We start from the raw sequence: 23,479 nt of genomic DNA on the forward strand, positions 1-23,479 counted from the left end.
GTGAATAGATAGGTACACTCTGGTACATCAAACAGTGACATAGTATTCAGTGCTAAAAAAAGAACTATCAAGCCATAAAAATACATGGAAGAACCTTAAATGCATAGTCCAATCTGTAGACGATCTGAAAGCATATGATTCCAAGCATATGACAGGTGGCAAAGGCAAAAACTATGGAGACAGTAAAAAGATCAGTGGTTGCCAAGGCTGAATGGTGGGGGTGGGGGAGGGATGAATAGGTGCAGCACAGAGGAATTTTAGTATTCTGTGTAATACTATAATGGTAGATACATGTCGTTATACATTTGTCCAAAGCCATAAAATGCACACCAAGAGTGAACCTTATTGTAAACTATGAATTTTGGTGATAATGAACCAGTGTAAGTTTGTTAATTTTTAAAAATGTACCACTCTAGGACGGGATATTGATAGTGGAAAGGCTGTGAAGGAGTAAATGATATATAGACACTGTATTTTTTGCTCAATTTTACTGTGAACCTAAAACTGCCCTAAAAAATAAAGTCTGAAAAATTAGCTGTTAGTTGAGCTGTCCTTTGATGATAATGACTCTTCTCTTCTCTAACTTCTTTTTGTCTTTGATATCTCCAATTTCACCATGTTATGTTTAGGTATCTATTCCTTCTTACCTTGGAGGGAATTCATTGACTTTCTTGTATCAGAAAATTTGTTCTTTCTTTCCAGAAATTTGGAAGCCTCTATCTGTCTAAATAATTTCTTTTTCGTTTTTCCTTTCTTCTTTAACTCTAAGGGGAAGCTTTGAAACTCTTACTCTTCCCAAAAATAAGAATCACTTGTTACAGTCGCTTCATCTTTATCAAAAGCCATAGTATAAATATATTCTGTAGAGTAGTTTCTGGACTTGCTCTTATAATCCACCTGGACCACAACCTTCCTAAATTGTCCTCTGTTGTGAAAAGACAATTGCTTAGAGTTTTAAAACAATACAATAACACAGTATAATGTTTTACATTGATGGATTCATTGGTGGTACTCATGGCAACTTGATATTTAGTAGTATGGCCAAGTTCTCAATTATCTGTAATATCATTGAAACTTGAGCTGATCCTGTTTTGTTGGCCATGGAAAATGCTAGAATGTTCCATGATGGAAAAAGGATGGGTAGTGTCACCAGTCAATGCTATCTGCGTATAGTTACTGGAAATTTCGGCCATTTCAAATTGATAAGTTTCTAGGACTGCCAATGTATGGCATGAGTATAAAACTAATTTTTATCTACTTTTTTATTTACTTAAAAAATATTTTTTAATGTTTATTTATTTTTGAGACAGAGAGACAGCGTGAGTGAGGGAGGGGCAGAGAGAGAAGGACACATAGAATCTGAAATAGGCCTCAGGCTCTGAGCTGTCAGCACAGAGCCCAATGCAGGGCTTGAACTCACCAACCATGAGATCATGACCTGAGCAGAAGTCGGATGCTTAACCGAGTGAGCCAGCCAGGCACCCCTAAAACTAGTTTTTAAAAGGGATTTACAATTCAGATTTAACCTTCGATTTTTAAAATCCTCCTTTTCACTCATTAATAAAAAGACAAGATGACTAATCTGCCAGTCAGAGGCCACTGTGAAACCATAAAAAATAAGGCAATGGATAAGCTGAGTCATAGCTAGTGAAGGTCCCCAGCTGGAAATATTTGAAAGTTTATCAGAATAAATATTCAAATGCCTCTGGTTTGGTGTATTTCTTAACATTTGGATAGAACATATCCGAATGAGAACCTGTGGGTAAGTACCTAGTAATAACATTCAGTATGGCTTCATCTATTTTTGCCAGAGCACCTTATAAAGTGAGTGAAAACTGTTATTGCCAAAGATCTCGGTTTTGCTAAGAACTTGCAATAGCAGGAAGCATGGACAAGCTGTGAACCCTCTGTATGTTAAAATAACAGTGGCACAGTGTGATCAGTTATTTTTGCCTTAGTAACCTTGATCAAGAGAAACTAATCAGCAATTCTAAGCAGGCCGGACAGGATGGGAGGAGAGTGAGGATGGCATTTTGTTAGATGGAACAGCTTGAAGATAAAATAATTCTTATCCTGGAGTATATGCAGAATCCCATTCCAGTTGATATTTGTTGCCTACCTACTCTTGGTTCCAGTTCTCACAGCACTTGCATTGGTCATGAACAGAAACAAGAGTAATTGCAAGGGCAGCTTTGGAAAATAACCAATAGGTAAAAACTCTTAAGTTTAATACATTTAGTGAGAGTTTGTATGTTACAGGCACTGACTTTGCTACGCATTAGGACACAAAGAAGAAAAAGACGTGGCTCCACCCTCATATAATCATGTAAACTAATACAGTCATATAAATGAATTTGGAACCTGCTATTCTAGATTTCCTGTCACAGTGTGAGTTGACTTTACATTGGTGTGTGAGCCAGATTCACCACACCCTGATTTAAAAAAAAAAAAAAAATGAAGCTGACATTGCTTTTGACACAGAAAGCTCCTTTGTGAGGTTCTGGCGCTGGAGAAAAGGTGTGCCTCACACCTGATTCAGTTCTCAGAGACAGGGTGAGGAAGCTGGAAATGCTTTTCCAGGGAGACTACACTGATGAGGCAGCCATCAGTCATTAATCCAGAAGAAACAAAGAGTCTTTGATTTAATGTCAGTTACAAGGCCATACTTGTTTATGCTTCTTCTACTTAGTCTACCCAAACTACCAGATGGAGTTCATTGCTACTCACTCCTCACCAACAGCAAGCAGAAGCCAGAACTGCTGACAGAGAACTGCTTGTCCAGAAGCCAAAGAGAAGTTAGAAGAGAGTTATATGGTTTTTGTTGTTGTTTTTTTACACTAAGAGATGACAAAACATATGCTCCATGTAGTTCCATAAAAGCTTCAAAAACAGCTCCTAAGGTGGGAGTAAAGAACAGACCAGTTAATATTGCAGTTAAGTTAAATTCTAAGTACAGACTTTCTTTTTCATAAAATCTTTTTTTTCTCATTTCCTGGTTTAAAAATGATTTTTTCAGGTTGCTGTACACATTAATGAAGAGCACGTTGAAACCTTTCATGAAGATCTCACTTTTACACTGGACGCATTGGCTTCACCAAATTTACCCAAGATACGTGATTATCTAAAGGTACGTTCATTTTATCTATCTGATTTTTTCTGCCAAAGTTGTTCTTTCTGTTTTTCATTACTTATTCTTTCTTTTTGGTATCTATAAAGATGATAAGGCCAGTATGTAGGATATTTTGGCAGGAAATACTAACGTGGTTTATTTGAGGCAGGTGCATGGAAAGACCTGGATGTGACACACACAGGGAAGAGCTGGGGGTTTAGTTCATGGAAAATATTGACTATAATAGTTCCTCATCTTATCTGTGGGCAACATGTTCCAAACCCCCAGTGGATGGCTGAATCTGCAAATAGTACTGAACACTTAGATGTACTATATTTTTTCCTATACATACATACCTATTATAAAGTTTAACCTGTAAATTAGGCACAGTAAGAGATTAACAGCAATAATAATAAAATAGAACAATTATAACACTATATCCTAATAAAAGTTACGTGAATGTTGTCTCTCTAAAAAATCGTACTGTACTGTACTCACCCTTCTTGTGATGATGTGAGATGATAAAATGGCTCTGTGATGAGATGGAAAGAAGTGAATGATATAGATGTTGTGAAGTAGCATGAGGTACTATTGACTTTCTGAAGATAAGTTAGAAGGAGGATCACATAGTGCTGGATGGTGGGCTTGACCACAGGTAACTGAAACCATGGAAAGTGAAACCAGAGATAAAGGGGGAACTACTGTAAACTGAGATTCATGGAGAAAATGATGAGCCCACAATTCAACTTGGTCTCTCTTTCTTGATGAGAGGATCCAAGCAAATGCAAATGTCATTATTGCATAAATTATGGATATCTCTGCTCAAGTGGATGGCTAGAGAGATAGCCATTCAGAAAAATGATCTTATCCTGGGGAGGGGAGGAGATCTAACACTCTAATGAAGGTAGGAACAGCACACAAAAGACAGTCATTGTCATGGAAAATAGTCATGAGTGGAACACTTGAATCAGAAAGAGAGGGACAGATTTGGAAAGCTCTTCCCACCTTTTAGAGATTTAGTTTCAGGAAACTAAAATAAATGTGCAAAGGACACCCTGCATATTCAGAGGGTTTACCTTCTAACCACCTATGTGCATCTTGACCAAATTTTAAGTTTTGTATGTTTACAAAATTTGCTTTAAGGATAATTCAACATTGAAGAATTTTTCCCTCATTTTCTGAGAATTTTTTTTTTACTAACTCATTTTAAGGTGGTCTTACTGGATTTGCTTATTCTTTACCTTTATCTTGGTGAACTGTATTTATTGCATGATTCCCTGTATTAAATTGAATGCTGTTCAACCTCAGTGAGTATCTATAAAATTTTGGTTTCACATGCAAATAAGATGTGGATTTAGAGTCCCACAACACAAGAAACACTCTGAAATATTCTGCTTTGCACTTGCTAACTGAGCCTGTAGATCTCACTTTCTAACAAATTATGCAGGTACAGTCATTTAGAATGGTGTGAATATCTTGGTAAAAAGAAACAATAGGCCCAGTCCAAAACCTTTGGGATGTAGCAAAAGCAGTCATAAGAGGGAAGTATATAGCAATACAGACCTACCTAAAGACGCAAGAAAAGTCTCAAATGGACAACCTAACCTTACACCTAAAGGTGCTAGAGAAGAAACAACAAATAAAGCCAAAGCCAGGAGAATAAGGAAAATAATAAAGATTAGAGCAGAAATAAATGACATAGAACAAAAAACTCCAGTGGAACAGATCAATGAAACTGGGAGCTGGTTCTTTGGAATAAGTGATAAAATTGAAAACCCCTAGGCAGCCTTATCAAAAAGAAAAGAGGGACGCCTGGGTGGCTCAGTCAGTTAGGCGGCCGACTTCGGCTCAGGTCATGATCTCATGGTTTTTGAGTTCAAGCCCCACATCAGGCTGTATGCTGACAGCTCAGAGCCTGAAGCCTGCTTTGGATTCTGTGTCTCCCACTTTCTGCTTCTCCCCCACTTGTGCGCTCGCTCTGTCTCTCTCTCTCTCTCTCTCTCTCTCTCTCTCTCTCTTTCTCTCTCTCTCTCTCTCAAAAGTAAATAAATATTGAAAAAATTTTTGTTTAAAAAGAGAAAGGGCCCAAATAAATAAAATCACAAATGAAAGAGGCAAGATCACAACCAACACCACAGAAATACAAACAACTATAAGAGAATATTATGAAAACTTATATGCCAACAAATTGGGCAATCTGGGAGAAATGGATAAATTCTTAGAAACATATAAACTACCAAAACTGAAACAGGAAGAAATAGAAAATATGAACAGATTCATAACCAGCAAAGAAACTGAGTCAGTAATCAAAAACCTCCCAAGAAACCAAATTCCTGGGCCAGGTGGCTTCCCAGGAGAATTCTATGAAACATTTAAAGAAAAGTTAATACCAATACCAGGGCACGTGGGTGGCTTAGTCAATTAAGCATCCCGTTTGGATCTCAGCCCATGTCTTCTTGATCTTAGGGTCATGAATTCAAGTCCCACACTGGACTCTGTGCTGGGCGTGAAGCCTACAAGGAAGGAAGGGAGGAAGGAAGAAAGAGAGAAAGAGGGTTAATGCCTATTTTTTCAAACTATTCCCAAAAAAACTGAAATGGAAAGAAAACTTCCAAACTCATTCTAAGGCCAGCATTACCTTGATTCTAAAACCAGACAAAGATCCTACTAAAAGGGAGAATTACAGGCCAATATCCTTGATGAACATGGATGCAAAAATTCTCAACAAGATACCAGCAAGTCTAATTCAACAATATATTAAAATAATCATTCACCATTATCAAGTGGGATTTATTCCTGGGCTGCAGGGCTGGTTTAATATTTGCAAACCAATCAGTGTGATACACCACATTAATAAAAGAAAAGATAAGAACCATATGATCCTGTCAATAGATCAAAAAAAAAAAATTTGACAAATATAGCATCCGTTCTTGATTAAAACTCTCAACAAATTAGGGATAGATGGAACATACCTTAACATCTTAATGGTCATATATGAAAGACCCACAGTTAATATCATTCTCAATGGGAAAAAACTGAGAGCTTTTCCTCTACAGTAATTAACAAGTCAGGGATGTCCACTGTCACCATTTTTATTTAACATAGTACTAGAAGTCCTAGCCTCAGCAATCAGATAACAAAAAGAAATAGAAGGCATCCACATCAGCAAGGAAGAAGTCCAACTTTCACTTTTTGTAGACAACATGATACTCTGTAGAAAACCAGAAAGATTTCACCAAAAAATTGCTAACACTGACACACAAACTCAGCAACATTGCAAGACACAAAATCAATGTACAAAAATCTATTACATTTCTATACACCAATAATGAAGCAACAGAAAGAGAAATCAAGGAATTGATCCCACTTAGAATTGCACCAAAAACTGAGATATCAAGGAATAAACTTAACTAAAGAGCTAAAAGACCTGTACTCTAAGAACTACAGAATACTTATAAAAGAAATTGAAGATAACACAAAGAAATGGAAAAATATTTCATGCTCATGGATTGGAAGAAAATATATTGCTAAAATGCCTATACATCCCAAAGCAATCTACACACTTAATGGAATCCCTGTCAAAATAACACCAGCATTCTTCACAGAGCTAGAACATCTTAACATTTGTATGAAACCACAAAAGACCCTAACTAGCCAAAGTAATCTTGAAAAAGAAAAACAAAGCTGGAGGCATCACAATTCCAGACTTTAAGCTGTATTATAAAGTTGTAATCATCAAGACAGTATGGTACTGGCACAAAAACAGACACGTAGATCAATGGAACAAAATAGAAAAGCTAGAAATGGACCCACAACTATATGGTCAGCTTATCTTCGACAAAGCAGGAAAGAATATCCAATGGAAAAAAGGACGGTCTCTTCAACAATTGGTGTTGGGAAAACTGGACAGCAGCATGCAAAATTATGAAACTGGACCATTCTCTTACATCACACACAAAAATGAATTCCAAATGGATGAAAGACCTAAATATGAGACAAGGAACTATCAAAATCCTAGAGGAGACCACACAGCAACCTCTTTGACCATGGCCTCAGCGACTTCTTACTAGATACGTCTCTGGAGGCAAGGGAAATAAGCAAAAATGAACTATTGGGATTTAATCAAAATTAAAAGTTTCAGCACAGCAAAGGAAACAATCAACAAAACTAAAAGGTGACTTACAGAATCAGAGATATTTGTAAATGACATATCTAATAAAGGGTTAATATCCAAAATCTATAAAGAACTTACCAAACTCAACACCCAAAAAACAAATAATCCATTTAATAAATGGGCAGAACATGAGCAGACATTTTTCCAAAGAAGACATCCAAATTGCTAACAGACACATGAAAAGATACTCAACATCACTCACCATCATGGGAATATATATCAAAACTATGATGAGTTACCACCTTACACCTGCCAAAATGGCTAAATTGAATGCAGGAAACAACAGATGTCGGTGAGGATGTAAAGAAAGGAGAGCCCTCTTACACTGTTGGTGGGAATGCAAACTGGTGCAGCCACTCTGGAAAACAGGGTGGAGGTTCCTCAAAAGTTAAAAATAGAACTATCTCACACCAGCAGTTGCATTACTAGGTATTTATCTGAAGGATACAAAATTACTGATTTGAAGGGGCACATGCACCTCAGTGTTTATAGCAGCATTACCAATAATAGCCAAATTATGGAATGAGCTCAAATGTCCATCAACTGATGAATGGAAAAGGAAGATGTCATACACACACACACACACACACACACACAGTGGAATATTACTCAGCCATCAAAAGAATGAAATCTTGCCATTTGCAAGGACATGAATGGAACTAGAGTGTATCACGCTAAGCAAAATCAGTCAGTCAGAGAAATACCATGTGATAGAATTTAAGAAACAAAACAGATGAACATAAGGGAAAAAGAAAATAAGAGAAAGGGAGAGGCAAACCATAAGAGACTCTTAACTATAGAGAATAAAAACTTAGGCTTGCTGGAGGGGAGGTGGGCAGGAGATGGGCTAAATGGGCAGTGGGTATTAAGGAGGGCATCTGTTGTGATGAGCACTGGATGTTATATGCAAGTGATGAATCATTCAGTTCTAGTCCTGTAACCAATGTTACACTATATTTAACTAACTAGAATTTAAATTAAAACTTGAAACAAAAAATAAAACAAAATGAAGAAAACAAAAACAAAAACCCCACAAACACAAAAACTACATGGTAGCATGGATACACATGACCACACAGAGGAGAAACACTAAGACTATGGAAGGGGACCACACAGCAACCTCAGGCTCAGTGTCAGTCTCTGGCAGGGCTCTGAAGAGTGGGAGATGCAAAGGCTCCCTTGAAGCTAACACTTAAGGGACTCAAATTCATTTTAAGTCAGTGTGCATTTTGCATTTGTCCCCACAAATTTGTCTCCTGATGAAAAAACATCATTCCAAGGCAATTGGGTTGGGACCAAAGCAGTAGGGACACAGGTAGAAGTCCACCAGCAGAGCGTGGAGACTGGAAGGAGTACAGAAACCCAGAGTGAGCCTCACAGAGATTCCTCCCTGCCCAGGGCCAACATTCTTTCTTTTTCTATAAAAATGTTGGTGCAGAAAGAAACAAGGAAAGGGAAAGGATGGGAAGGGTAAGGGCAAGGATGGGGAGGAGAGGGAAGGAAAGGGAAGGAAACAATTGGCCCAAAATGGAGTCACTTTTGCTAAGCTCAACCAAGACTTAATATTTAATCTAATTGCACTTTCAGCCTTTCCCAAGAGTAGAATTTTAAACAGTCAATCTGGAAGTTTCTGATCATTACTAGTGAGGGTAATCTCCTTGATAAGGCCCCTGCGTTCCCCTACAGGAAGGTAACCTTACCTGAAATAATCCATTCTTTTAGCTACCTTGTCTTGCCCTCTTTCTGCTTATAAAATCCTCCATTTTGTACAGACCCTCAGAGCTCCTTTCTTACTGCAGATGGGTTGCTACCTAATTTATGAATCATTGAATAAAGCCAACTAGATCTTCAAATTTAGTCAATTGAAATTTTCTTAACAATTTAATGAATATTGTCACTAAATCTCATTCATTTTTATTATAGGTTTTTACATGAGAAGTGGAATTTCCTTTGAAAATTATTTATGTATTTTGAGAGAGAAAAGAGAGAGAGTCCCTGAGCAGGAGAGAGGCAGAGACAGACATGAGATCATGACCTGAGCCAAGCAGGCTCTGCACTGTCAGTGCAGAGACCGACACAGGGCATGATCCCATAAACCCATGAGATCATGACCTGAGCTGAGATCAAGAATCGGACACTCAACCAACTGAGCCACTCAGGTACTCCACAAAATTGGAAGTTTTATAGCAAGTATATATATTTATGCCTCATAAATGTTAAGGGTTCTTAGAAGTCTAAAGAAACGTACAGTGTATTCAACCTAGAGTGCTAAAATACCTCCAAAAGGGGATTATCTAATTTTGATCAACAAAGCTATTCTATATAACTTCCATGTCAGAACAACCACATTCCATATTACCATCTTTTATTTATTTTACATATATGTTCAATTTTCTTCCATTGGTAGATCTACCAAGTGTCTCACAGACATATCACTTAGAAGGTCTGGCCTATTGTAACAAGTGGGACAAAGGTAACTCTGCAAAACAGGTGTTTTAGCTTTAAAAAACATTTTTTATATCTCTAAACTTGATTTCAGTCATTTAGTGTGTTTTCATTTGGATTTAAACAAATAAGGTTTTTGTTTACTGTGTTGGTTAAGTTATATTAGCTTTTACTTATTGACATAATTGATTAAATTCTGTGCTTCAAATAAGCTGTGGCTCTCCACGCATAGTAATTAATTTTTGCCAAAAATAATCATATTTTAAACATTCTTGGGGCCAGAAAATCCACTCCTATTTTATAGTATTTTGATACACATATGCTACGAATTGGCCTTTGCCAAGAGCCCCCTTTCAATCTTCTTTTCCCTAATGTACCTAACTAGTATAATACTTCGTTATATCACCATATTTCTACTTTAGTTTCATTTAATTTAATTTTTTATTCTTTGAGAGAGAAAGAGAGAGAGACTGGGAGGAGGAACAGAGGAAGGGGCAGAGGAAGAGACTCTTAAGCAGCAGACTTTATGCCCAGCACAGAGCCCAACGCGGGGGTTCATGTGGGACTTGATCCTATTACCATGAGATCATGACATGAGCCAAAATCATGAGTTGGACACTTAACAACTGAGCCACCCAGGTGCCCCATGTATTTTTAAAGAATATTTCATCATCTCCTAAAACTCGTTTCTCTTTTCCTCTTTAGAAATTGCTGTTTCCTTTCCTTCTCCTTAGAATGAGTTTCCTGGTTCTTCTTCCTTTTAGCCTCATGGAATGCCTTTGACTCATCTCTTTATTGAAATACCAAGAATAATTAGAATATTTTTTAATAAGTGCCTTTTATGTAGACTACAAAATCATTTTTTCTTCATAAAAATCATATGTAAAAATCAAAGTGAACCTAAATCTCTATTGTCGAGTGGTTTCCTAATGCAAGTGTACACATTCCTGTTAAAGGTACCTGTATCTGAAATCTTATAAACAATGATTCCATTGGCACTTTGTCTATATACTTGCCAGGCTATCTGGGTTATGGCTACAGCCAGTTTATATACTTCACCTTCACCATTACCTGTTGTATGTATTTGAGCTATTTGAGCTGAGGTGACTAAAAGGAATGGATTAACCAGCTTTTTATTCCTCATGATAAAAGAGAAGAGTTTGCATTCTCAAAATAAACTGAAACATTTACATCTGCCATCTTTTACTCAAAAAATATTTAGCAGCTTCCATTCCCTAGAACATTAGTTGTGGGCAGGAATAGAACAGCAAGCATGTTAGCCAAGGTCCTTGACCTCTGAAATGTAGCCTTTTAAATAAACAATATCCCAATATCCTTCCTTTGATTTTATATCGATCTTCTGTCATCTCTTGGCAAATTGCAGATATATGCCATGTGCCTAGTTTCAAAAATTAGAGGAATGAAATACATTTTCTTAGGATTTTATAAGACTCCTTGAGATAGGTAGAGTTGCCAGATAAAATAAGGAATGCTTGAATTTCAGATAAACAGTGAATAATTTATAGTATAAATATGTCCTATGCAATATTAGGGATGGTCTGAATTTGACATACCTAAGTATGACAACCCTAAATTAGAGAAACACTGGACACTTGGAAATAAAAGAGAATGATATTCACCACCAAGTGATTCACTTCAATGGCAACAATTTGTCCACTGTATCCCCCACATCCTCTACCCCCACATCCATCCCCACCCACTACATAATCTCCTCACACAATCAGATTAAGATACTTCAAATTAACTAGTCATCTTGATCAATCTTTAGCATATGTGCTTATTAATGTGATATATACAAACAGGCATCATAGCATGGTACCCTCTCTCCTACCCATACTTAAAAATATTTCTAACTATTCAAGCCACAGATGACTTCCAACATAATCTGCACAAGGAACAACTGAAAGAGAATTTAGTAATAAGGTGCGGTTCAACTTAAGTGATTGGATTGCCATGTTTATATTTGAGACTCATAAGTAGTTAAGGATATTAATTTTGAATCGGCAATAGCTTTTATTTTAGTTCTAGGACTTTATCTTTTGCCTACATTATAGGATATACGAAAATCAGAATACATGATTGTTATCCTTCAAAATGAACAGTCTTACTAAATTGACATTCTTTGTACACTTGACAGATTAACAGGTCAATATGACACCCTTTGATACACGTTAAACTGGATGGTCCAAACACTAAATCTGGGAGATGGAAGAGGTGTGTGACATGAGTTAGGGAAAAACTTGATATAAATCGTATATTGGGCTTTCAGATATTGTCTCAGTGTCAGAATCTCAAGTGAATCATATGCCAGCTAAAGTTTATTAATGAAATGCAAGTGTCTTTGGTTGTTCACCCGAAATGAACTACAAATAGTCTAATTTTCTTAAAATTAAGGAGTTTTAAAAGAGTATAAGAAATATATTCAAAATATGGCACAGTATGTACGTTTTAAAACTCTAAATTACATATGATTGTTTGAGATGATTGTTATGTTTTCTTTAAGGATGATTAACATTTTTAATGAAAAACTATATAATTAAAAAAATTTTTTAATGTTTATTTATCTTTGAAAGAGAGAGAGTGAGAGTAGGGGAGGGACAGAGAGAGAGGCAGACATAGAAACCGAAGGAGGCTCCAGGTTTGAGCTGTCAGCACAGAACCTGACATGGGGTTCAAACTCACAAACCCTGAGATAGTGACCTGTGCTGAAGTTGGATGCTTAACCAATTGAGCTACCCAGGTGTCCCTATACAATTTTTTAATCAGTTTACCGTTTTATTAGTATTTAACTTCTTTTCATTTTCTGATAGCTAATTTTTAGAAATTCACGTACCTTAACAGTCTAAGACCAGAGGATTGCAATAAATAATTTATTTACCATCCCAAGTCAACAATCAGAACAATTAAAGTTAAAGGTTGTATAATAGATGCTCCCACTACTGTATAAATAATGTTTTCTGTAGTCTTTGATTTTGGAAAATTTTCCTTCTTAAGCACATTCTTTATTTTGGTTCATTGGTGTTTTCTGCCTGACTAAAAGCAACAGTGAGGCTATACATTACTTTTGGCAGTCCTTCACCCCCAAATAAAGCCACTTGTTATTCCTTCACACTCTACGTGGGCTTTATCAAATGTTTAGCCTATTTTACATGTTGGGATATGTCAGATCATTAGCTTTTAAAGTTATCAGGGCCACCACACTTTGATAAACAAGTTTAGAAGGCAGGGCTTTGCAGTTGGAAGGTTTATGCAAGAGTTTGGGGAAGACAGGCAGGGAGAAAAGCAGACAGCTCACCATCAGTGTTTTGAGTGGGAGTGTTTGAATTGGGCTGGGATTGCCACCTGAAGAATCACTCAGGCAAGGCTTAATTGAGGGCCATGACCCAGGAGACTGGGGTTACAGTAGGGCAAAGCTATTAACACGTTGAAACCCATTGGCCTAGCCTTCCCCAGGGAAGCCTGAGGTCATGATCAGGGTACGGAGAATTTTTTAAGGAACAGCCAGACAAGCTGAGGCCTAGCTCTGAGACAGGACTAAGTATCAGTTCTGTAAAATATTTTGGTAATTTCACTTGCCTTTTCTCTGCCTGGACAGGTACAAGTCTTCCATAGATAGCTTTGCTACTATGTCAGTATTTCTGACTATTGGGGCAAATCAGCAGCTGTATTTTCAAACTCCCAAGACCTGAGCCATGTTTGTGTGGGATAACAGTGCTCTTCTAAGAGACCTTGGCAGGAGTTCTCTTAGAAGCCAAGTCCTCTGATTTCCTTTTAGCCTCCTTCATAGGACTTTTATTCTGGTTCCTCCCACCCCTACATTCTGGGCCAAGGGCCAGGCTTATAAAACCAGGCTTCGGATCAGGGTTTAGACAGACATCGCTTATAAAAACGTCTCTGAATCACAATAATTAGTCTCCTGTACAACTGTATTTGGCTTTAAAATGCTATGTGTGATTAGCAATTGCTGTTACTGGAACTAACTCTACAGAGGTTAGGTTGGGGATGATATAAATATTCTCAATCAAAGGGGTAAAATAATCTAGGAACATTTCTTTTACTGTCTCCTTGTCAAACCTTTCAAAAGTATTGAACCCTGAGCTCAGGTTCCTAAATGGTACTGGGGAAGGCTATATACTCGTGTGATTTGATTCAGCTGTAGTGTCAGGCTGTCAAATGTCAGCTAAGTGATTCTCCACTCAGGGCAGTTAGAAACTCATAAGTCTGTTTTTTGGTGATCACAACGACAGGGGGGCAATTCTGACATTGAAGGGATAGGAGCCAGTGACGGGGATGCTGAACCTCCTACCATGTACATGACAGTCCTACACAACCAAGAATTGCCCTGCACAGAATTCCCAAGTACACTCATGATTGACAATACTTGTGGTGATCTCTAGTTGATTCCTAGTTGCATCGCCACTAGTAATTGTCCCAAATCACTTCTCTGTTTTTCTCAAAGCCACTCAGCTACCTCCCTCACTTCATATTCTTGTTTCCTCACTCTTCATTCAACAAAGACTTTCTCAAATTCCTTGTCTTTCCCTTACTATTTTCTCTCTGTGCGCACCCTGTTCTCTTTCCTGGCCTCTCAGAAAAACGAGTCTTTCATCTCCTTTCCAAGGATAACAACGGCTTCACCCAAGGTTTTGGTCCCTTCCCATCCCACTCCACCCCACCCCATCCCCAACTCTTGTCCCTTGCATCTTTAATGCCTTGCAGGCCCTTTCTTCCCCTTAGAAAACTACTTGAGTTTTTCTATCCCAAATGTCAAATAAAAGCAAAACAAATACAAAAACAAAAAACCTCTTAAACCTGGTAATTACTCCTTCACATTAACATTCCACTTCATTTCTTCCATGAAGGGCCCAGGGTCTATAAACCCTTTTACACTCACTGGTTCTATTCCTTCACCATCTACTGGTTCCTAAAACCCTCAAAATATGATTTCCACTCCCCCAGTTCAGCTCTCATGAAGGTTACCTCAGTGGCCAGTTGCCAGATCACTGGCTCTTCAGATTCCTTGGATTTCTTTGCAAAATTGGATCCTTGATAAATCACGTATTAAAGATCATTCTTCCTCACACTTCAGTTTGCCTCATGATTGTTACCAAGAAGACTAGGGCCAGCCACACCATATGAGGTTCATCATTTTCCTGCACTCCCTTTTAGTATTCTCCTATTTTCCCTATTTGTTTATGTCCAAGACTTTGTCCCATTTGGGGAGCTCCCTTTCCTCTTCACTTTCCCATACACTGAATGTAGGTAAGTTTTGGCCACCCCTCCACTCACTGTCCATAGTCTTCTTCTCAACTATGTGAATGATCCTCAAATCTACAAGCACACCTAGCCATAACCCTACTCCTCATTCCAGACAAAAGTTACCTGACAGATAATTCCACCTGGCAGGTCCCCTGCCACCCTCTAAATTTAAAATAATAACAAAATCTAACACATTCTGGTGTATTTCTTTCTTAGCACTTGAAGCTTGGTGATCACTTTTATAGGTGACTGTCTTCACTACCAACCTGGGAACTCCTTGAAGACAAGGATGGCTTCTTACTTAATTTTTGCCCTAGCATAGTGCTTTAAAAACATGAATTGAGAGGTACCTGGGTGACTCAGCCAGTTAAACATCTGACTCTTGATTTTGGCTCATGTCTTGATCTCATGGTCATGATCTCATGGTTGCTCATGAGATCGAGCCCAGTGTCGGGCTCTGTGCTGAGCATGGAGACTGCTTAAGATTCTCTCCGTTGCCTCCTCTGATCCGCTCTCCACCCCCTCCCTCAAAAAAAAAAAAAAAACCTGTTTATTGGATAGTAAAGAAATTGATGAGTGAGTGAAGACTTGAGGTTCCTTAGAAAAGAGATGTGTCTTTCAAATCTGTGGTCCAGTGCCTGGCCCAATACTCAGCACATAGTAGGTACCTTGCAAATATCTTGAGTGAATCTATCTTCCCTTCTTCCAAAACTAGCACCTTCTATTTTCTTTCCTATCAATGTCAATGATACCAGCATTTTCCTATTCACCCAAGTGGCAAACCTCAATATTCTCTGATCCTTCCACAGTCACTAAATCCAATGAATCACCATGTCTCGTAAGTGTCCCTCAAAGATTTTAAATATCCTTTTATAGGAATACCCTGTTTTACTGTGTTGTACCTTATTGCATGTTGCAGATATTGTGTTTCTTTACAAATTGAAAATTTGTGACAACCCAGCATGGAGCAAGTCTATTGGTGCCATTTTTCCAACAGGATTTGCTCAATTTGTGTTTCTGTGTCATATTTTGGTAATTATTTCCATATTTCAAACTTTTTCACTATTATTATGCTTGTTAGGGAGATCTGTGATCAGTAACCTCTGATATTACTATTGTAATTGTTTTGGGCACCACAAACTGTGCTCATATAAGACAACAAGCTTAATCAATAAATGTTGTGTGTGTTCTGACTGCTCTATCAACCAGCCATTACCCTTTCTTCTTCTCCTTGGGCCTCTCTCTTCCCTGGGACACAGCAATGTTGAAATTGGGCCAATTAATAATCCTACAATAGCCTCTAAGTGTTCAAGTGAAATGAAGAGTTGTACATCTCTCACTTTAAGTCAAAAATTAGAAATTATTAAGCTCAGTGAGGAAGGCATGTAGAAAGCCAAGACAGACTGAAAGTTAAGCCTCCTGTGCCAAATAGTTAGCCAAGTTGTGAATGCAGAGGAGGAGTTCTTGAAGGAAATTAAAAGTGCTACTCCAGTGAACACACGGATGATAAGAAAGTGAAACAGTCCTAATGCTGATATGGAGAAAGTGTGAGTGGTCTGGATAGAAGATCAAACCAGCCACAACATTCCCTTAAGCCAAAGCCTAATCCAGAGGAAGGCCCTGACTCTCTCCAGTTCTATGAAGGCTGAGTGAGATGAGAAAGCTACAGAAGAAATGTTGGAAGTTAGCAGAGACCGGTTCGTGAGGCTTAAGGAAAGAAGCTATCTTCATAATATCAAGTGCAAGGTGAAGCAAGTGCTGATGTAGAAGCTGCAGCAACTTATCCTGAAGATCCAGCTAAGAGAATTCATGAAGGTGGCTACACTAAAACAACAGATTTTCAAAGTAGATTAAAGAGCCTTATACTGGAAGAATATGCTGTCTAGGACTTTCATAACTAGAAAGGAGAAGTTGGTGCCTGGCTTCAAAGCTTCAAAGGATAGGCTGAATCTCTTGTTAGGGGCTAATGCAGCTGGTGAGTTTAAGTTGAAGTTCCCTATAAATTACACTAAATCTGCTCTACAATGAAACAACAAAGCCTGGATGACAACACAGCTGTTTAAAACATGGTTTACTGAATATTTTAAGCCCACTGTTAAGAGCTACCATTCAGAAACAAAATCCTTTCAAAATATGACTGCTCATTAACAATGCATCTGATCACCCAAGAGCTCTGATGAAGATGGACAATGAGATTAATGTTGTTTTCATGCCTGCTAACACAGCATCCACTCTGCAGCCCATGGATCAAGGAGTATTAGACTTTCAAGTCTTATTATTGAAGAAATACATTTCATAAGGCTATAGCTGTCATGGGTAGTGATTCCTCTGATGAATCTAAGCCAAATAAACTAAAACCTTCTGGAAAAGAGTCACCATTCTAGATGCCATTAAGTACATTTGTGATTCATGGGAAGAAGTCAAAATATCAATATTAACAGGAGTTTGGAAGAAGTTGATTCCAATTCTCATGGATGACTTTGAGAAGTTCAAGACTGCATTGGAGGAAGTAACTGCAGATGTGGTGGGAATAGGGAGCGAATTGGAATTAGAAGTGGAGCCAGAGGATGTGACTGAACTGTGATCTCATAGTAAAACTTTCACAGATGAATTGCTTCTTATAGATGAGCAAATAAAATTATTTTGTTTTTTTTGACATGGAATCTACTCCTGGTGAAGATGCCTTGAAGACTGTTGAAATGACAGCAAAGGATTTAGGCTATTACATAAACTTAGTTAATAAAGCAGCAGCATGATTTGAGAGGACTGACTCTAATTTTGAAAGTTCTCCTGTGGGTAAAATGCTATCAAACATCATCCCAAGCTACAGAGAAATTGTCTGTGAAAGGAAGAGCCAAGCGTGTGGCAAACTTCATTGTTATCTTAATTTAAGAAATGGCTACAGCCACCCTTGACCTTCAAGGGCCACCACCTTTATCAGTCAGTAGCCATCAACATCAAGGCAAGACCACCAGCAAAATGATTATGACTCATTGAAAGCTCAGATGATGGTTAGCATTTTTTAGCACTAAAGTATTTTTAAATTAAGGTATTGGTTTCTTTAGACATAACACTACTGCACACTTAATAGACTATAGTATAGCAAAGGAGAGGAAGGGCATTCCAAGTTCAGGGAACAGAGAGAATTTGCAAGTAGGAAATAGGAACAGATAAGTCTGAGAACCAAGTGGTAAAGCTTGGACTTTACCATCCCCAAAGTGTAGCCTATGCTTTCCCAACTCCATGTTTTGGATCTCACGATTTCTTTCTATCAACCCACTCTTCTTCCCATCCATCTTTTCAGAACCAAAATACTCATATCTACCCTTATAAATCTTAGCTCAAATAATTCTTCCCCTATGAACTATCCTTAATTCTCCCAAGCAGAAAGAATCTCCTTTACTTTTTTCATCCCCTTCTGCTTTGCTTTGGCCTGTGTGTCTCTCTATCTTGTATTAATTTTGTTGTATCCACTTTCTGGCACCATCAACTCCTTGAAGGATAGGGAGTATGTTTTGTTCTGTCTCTATCCTGTCCTTACATTTTTTGTTGTTGTTCTGGGCACCAAGCGCACAGTAAATGCTCAATAAATATTTGTGACCCTTAGATCACTTTTTAAAAGATTTTTAGTATAAATTTGTAAGTTAGTATTTAGTGGTAAACAACATCTTTTTTTTTTCCAGAATATCCTTTCAATAAGAAAATATCTTTAGTGAAAGCAATCATTAAAAGCTTCTTGTTTTGAGAATTTGGGGGCGTGGCATTTAAAATACTTTAAATTATTAAGTTATATCATTTGGGGTCCATTTTTTAATTGGTATTAGGATGAAATTTTGAGAATGGAAAGTAAAAGCTACTGGAGGAAAAGTTAGAAATTTTTATGTAATTTATGAGAATTATAAGGATTATGTTAAGATGTCTTAGTTTCTAAAGGTTTCCTTTTTTATTTTTAAATGGTTATTTATTTTGAGAGAGAGTTACAGAGGCAAGTGGGAGAGGGGCAGAGAGAGGGGGTATTACCCAGTGTAGGGGTAGATCTCACAAACTGTGAGATCATGACCTGAGCTGAAATCAAGAGTCAGATGTTTAACTGACTGAGCCACCCAGGTGCCCCTACAGGTTTACTTTTTAAGTTAGTTTCATGTAAGTGGAAAGATTTAGTCAGCTGTTTTTTCACATACATTGTGAATGTCACTTTTGAATAGTTATGTAATTAAATATAAGTATTTCAGAATAAGTTACATTTTTCATATTTCTGAATGTTTTCTGTTTTGTATTAAAAAAAACCAAAACTTTTGCTCCCAAAGAAATTAATTTGCATCATAACAGAGATATTTAGTCAGAAGCAAGCCTTATCTATTCTATTGCTTTTCAGTGCATTTCAGTGAATATTCAGTATTTGAATAAAGTAATAAAGTACATTTCTTAAAAATGTAATAGTTTCTTAAATATTCGGCATTAAATCAAGTTGCATCTTGTGTGTGTGTAAGTCAGGCACAGTTATAGATTTATGGTCACATATGGCTTTCCCCAGGAGATGGTTATTTTGAAGCCTGGACCACCTAAATCCACCCACACTTTAAATATTTAAGGAGATATTTAAGGAGATGTAATATATTCATTGATCTCTAAAGATGCTGATAGAAATCATCCTTACTTACCCTGGTACCCTACCCCCTTTGTTATTTGTAGGATGTCCTGAGATCAAAGCCATTTGCACTAGGGACTAAAATACTAATTACCTTGTGTAATTCCAATTTAGTTCTCATTAAAAAATTTCTCTAATCAATTGGACTAACTAGCACCAATAGCATGGGTCATTGAATTTAAAGTTACTCCAGTTGTGCCAGCTTCAGCAGCACATGTACTAAACATGACTCCAGAATACAATATTTTAAAATAGTATGACATTGCCAATATTTGGATAATGGAATCTGTACTTGAAGAACCAAATCCTAGGAAATGTGTAGACCTAGGAAAGCAATATCTGATTCTGTTAACCAGAGAAGCATATGGCCACCACATGGCTTACCTCCTGGTCAGTAATATAGTCACACACACACACATACACACACACACACACACACACACACACACACAGGGTGTTGCAACTTTTCTGAGAACAAAGAGCATGTTTCGTTATTCTGCCTCATAAACTCGTGTTTCCTATCGGTACCAGGGAACACCACACAAAGCATGTCTTTGAATATCTTTGAATGACTTCATGCCTAAATTGTTTCCTAAAGGGTTGGGGTTTTCTTTGTGTAACATCATGTCCTAGGTGTGCTCAATCACAAGGAAATCATGAAAGCTGTAATACATTAAATTTAAGATTTTTATTTTCTGGGTATATAGAATTGGATAAAAATCATATCCTTTCCTTTCGGCCATCTGGTAGCCACACTAAAAAGGAGAGTAAATATGTTTCTAGTTGCTTTGAACAAACCCATATGCTGCCAGTTGTTACTAAAACTGGCCAATGAGAGGGTTGAGTTTCACTAGTATATTCTGAGATATACTCTGGTCATCTGTAGTTTCTATAGCTAGATTCTGGGCAGATGCATTTTCTTTCTTGTATTTTCATTTCATACTTTCCAAGGACGATCTATAATCAATTGATGTGTTCTATTTTTCTCTATACTCCACCAATAATAATTTAGCCAAAACAAACAGGAAATTCTAGAAGTCTGATCCCTAATGAATTCTGAAACTAAGCTCAGCATATTAAAGGAAGTAATTAAGAAGGCACCCCATTGTGTTTAGATATGCTAGGTCAGCCAAAACAGAGGATTTTTCTATTTTTATGAGCTTTTGTCAAATTTAAAGTATGTTACATTTTAAAACAAAAACTTAAAAGAATTTCTCAGTAGCAATACTACTCTGTAAATTTTTTAAAAATCATTCTTCATGTAATGTAAAGATGACTTTTTGCAACAAATGGCCTAGATATGCCAATAAAAGTACCTGTTCAATTTGCCAAAAAATAAATAAATACCATAAGTATTTTCTAGTTAATTGTGTGCACACAGGCCATATAACATAGCAGCCACGTAATAACCATTAATTGTAAAGGACTATAGAGGTCATTTGGTTCATCACCTTATTTTAGAAAGAGCTGCTTCTATATTACCCCTGGAACATGGTTAGCTAATGTGGTTTTTTTTTTTTTCAAGATTTTTTTTTTAAAGTTTACTTTTAAGAGAAACAAAACATGAGTGAGGGAGGGAAAGAAAGAGCGAGACACAGAACTCTTAGCAGGCTCCAGGCTCTGAGCTGTCAGCACAGAACCTGATGCGAGGCTCCGGCCCACAAACCGAGATCATGACCTGAGCCAAAGTCGAATGCTTAAGGACGGAGCCACTCAGGCAGGCAGGCTAATATGCTTTCCTACCTCTTGCTCTTCCACTCTGTTTTTCTACCCTGCAGTCCTAGTACTAAGTGGCCTTTTTATAGTGCTCACTGTTTGCCAAGCACTGCTGCTCTTTTCACACTGATTTTCTCTAACCCTCCCTTGTCCAGACTTTTCCTTTTATTCTCTTGATTCTTACTGAACTCAACTCTGGCATTAGATAGTATCTCTTCTCTTCTCATATTCTCATGTACATACTTCCTTTTCACTCTTTTTCTTTTCCTGCCCTCTTCCCGTATTTGTGTCACTGCATTATCTTCTGCCATTTTTCCCCCATCTCCTTCTATCCCCTTTTTCCAGCACTTTTCACCTATCCTAAAAATCCTTAGCTGGCAGTCTTTGCTGAGCCCTGAGCTCTCAAGGTATGCAGAGGGAGTGCTCAGAACTCACAAGCCTGCACCACCCACTGTTCCCATCCCTGTTGGGGGCAGAAGTCTAATGGGCTTGTAGGCAATTTCAGTGATCAGTGCCTGTTCAGATCTGGAGATAATCACTCAGTCAGTTACATTGTCATTCAGATTAGCAGTCTTGTGAGAAATAAAAGCCCATCGTCTCTGAGGAGTATTTCACAGAAGTTCTTCCCAGCAAAGATTTTTAGAGCGGTGTTTAAGAAATGTGAGCTTACACCAGTCACCCAGAGGGCTTATTAAAACAGATTGCTAAGCACACCCCTTTCTGCAGTGGAAATTGGACATCAGCAGTTCTGGCTGACTATGCCAGTGCTGCCTGTCCACAGGTCACTGGTTGAGTAGCACTACCGCGCAGTTCTTTGCATTTTTCTGATCATGAACTTAGATGATTCAGGCTCACTTCAAGGCCAGTTACCTGTATTCTTCTTCCTTTGGAAATGATTTTCAGACAATCCCTGTGGAATGACTTTCAGTCATGACGTTATTTTCTTATGGCTAAGGAACACAAATCTTTTCAGCTTTTTGCAAAATGTATGCTGTAAATCTGTCATCACTGTTAATTGCTCTCTTCCATTTCTCCTACCAGCTGTCTGCATCATCCTCCAGTTGCAGACAGGCAAAACAAACTTAATCATCTATACAGTGTTTCACTTGAAAAGAGCCGTTTCTAATTTAGACTTTAGTATGTGGATTAACTTCTGGTTTCCATGTATTTTATTTGTTAATACACATGTATGTAGGCGTGTGTAGGGCACCTGTGTATAGATGGCACCAACATGTACTGTGCAAAGTGAACTAGGGATACAAAAAATTTAATCTATGGTTTTAAGCACTCAAGTTGCTTTGAAACTCTTAAGGAACATAAACTTTTTTTTAATGTTCATTTATTTCTGAGAGAGAGACAGAGCACAGACAGGAGAGGGAAAGACATAGAGGGAGATACAGAATTAGAAGCAGGCTCCAGGCTCCAAGCTGTCAGCACAGAGACCGATGCCGGGCTCGAACCCTCAAACCACGAGATCATGACCTGAGCGGAAGTCGGATGCTTAACCAGCTGAGCCACTCAGACGTCCCTGAAACTCTTGAGTATAAAACAAAACAATAATATGACAACACAATAAACAAAAATCACAGTGAAATAGAACTTTTAGAATTGGAGTGGACCAAATAAACATCAAGCTTTGGGTAGCAAAGCAAAATTGAAACAGTAATTCAAGGGAAAATGGTTGACTCAATTACACTTAACTGAACAAAGGATGACCCTGATAATAATTATTCCCTTGCATATCCATACCCATACAAATATATTTTCTGTCTATGCCATCACTTGATATATGCCACCTTTTTGTAATCATTGGCTGTACATGTCCTATCTTCAACTACCATTGACAGCCCTCCAAGGAAGAGATGAGGTCTCACACCTTTTCATATTACCAGCACTTAATATAGCATAAGTATGTGTTTGCAACTTACTGTTGATTAAATAAGTGCAGGTGGACACAGGACATAAGCTAGGTGGCAAATAGAATGGTCATTGAATCAGTGGTAAAGCTTACTAGGTAATTTCACATCAGCCATATTAAAGATCCTTCTAGTAGGTACCATCTAAGCCCAAGCACAATGTCCTGCATGTAGAAGGATCTCACTACATC

General features: G+C 37.8%; 1 long non-coding RNA gene across 5 annotated transcripts in view; it reads left to right on the top strand.

The window, feature by feature from the left end:
- The window catches only part of LOC144237261 (uncharacterized), a 110,701-nt gene that overhangs the window by 75,273 nt on the left and 11,949 nt on the right, over positions 1-23,479 (top strand). For 2 of the 5 annotated variants that reach the window (XR_013336802.1, XR_013336804.1), the window contains 3 exons: positions 3,017-3,127; positions 9,207-9,442; positions 9,691-9,801. This is a non-coding gene — a long non-coding RNA (uncharacterized LOC144237261). Of the gene's footprint in view, positions 1-3,016; positions 3,128-9,206; positions 9,443-9,690; positions 9,802-10,433; positions 10,529-23,479 lie in introns of those variants that run through there. The other 3 variants (XR_013336805.1, XR_013336806.1, XR_013336803.1) reach the window with 2 other exon arrangements.

This window comes from Crocuta crocuta, unplaced genomic scaffold (genome assembly GCF_008692635.1).
Source record: "Crocuta crocuta isolate KB4526 unplaced genomic scaffold, BGI_CrCroc_1.0 scaffold166, whole genome shotgun sequence".
NCBI lineage: Eukaryota > Metazoa > Chordata > Mammalia > Carnivora > Hyaenidae > Crocuta > Crocuta crocuta.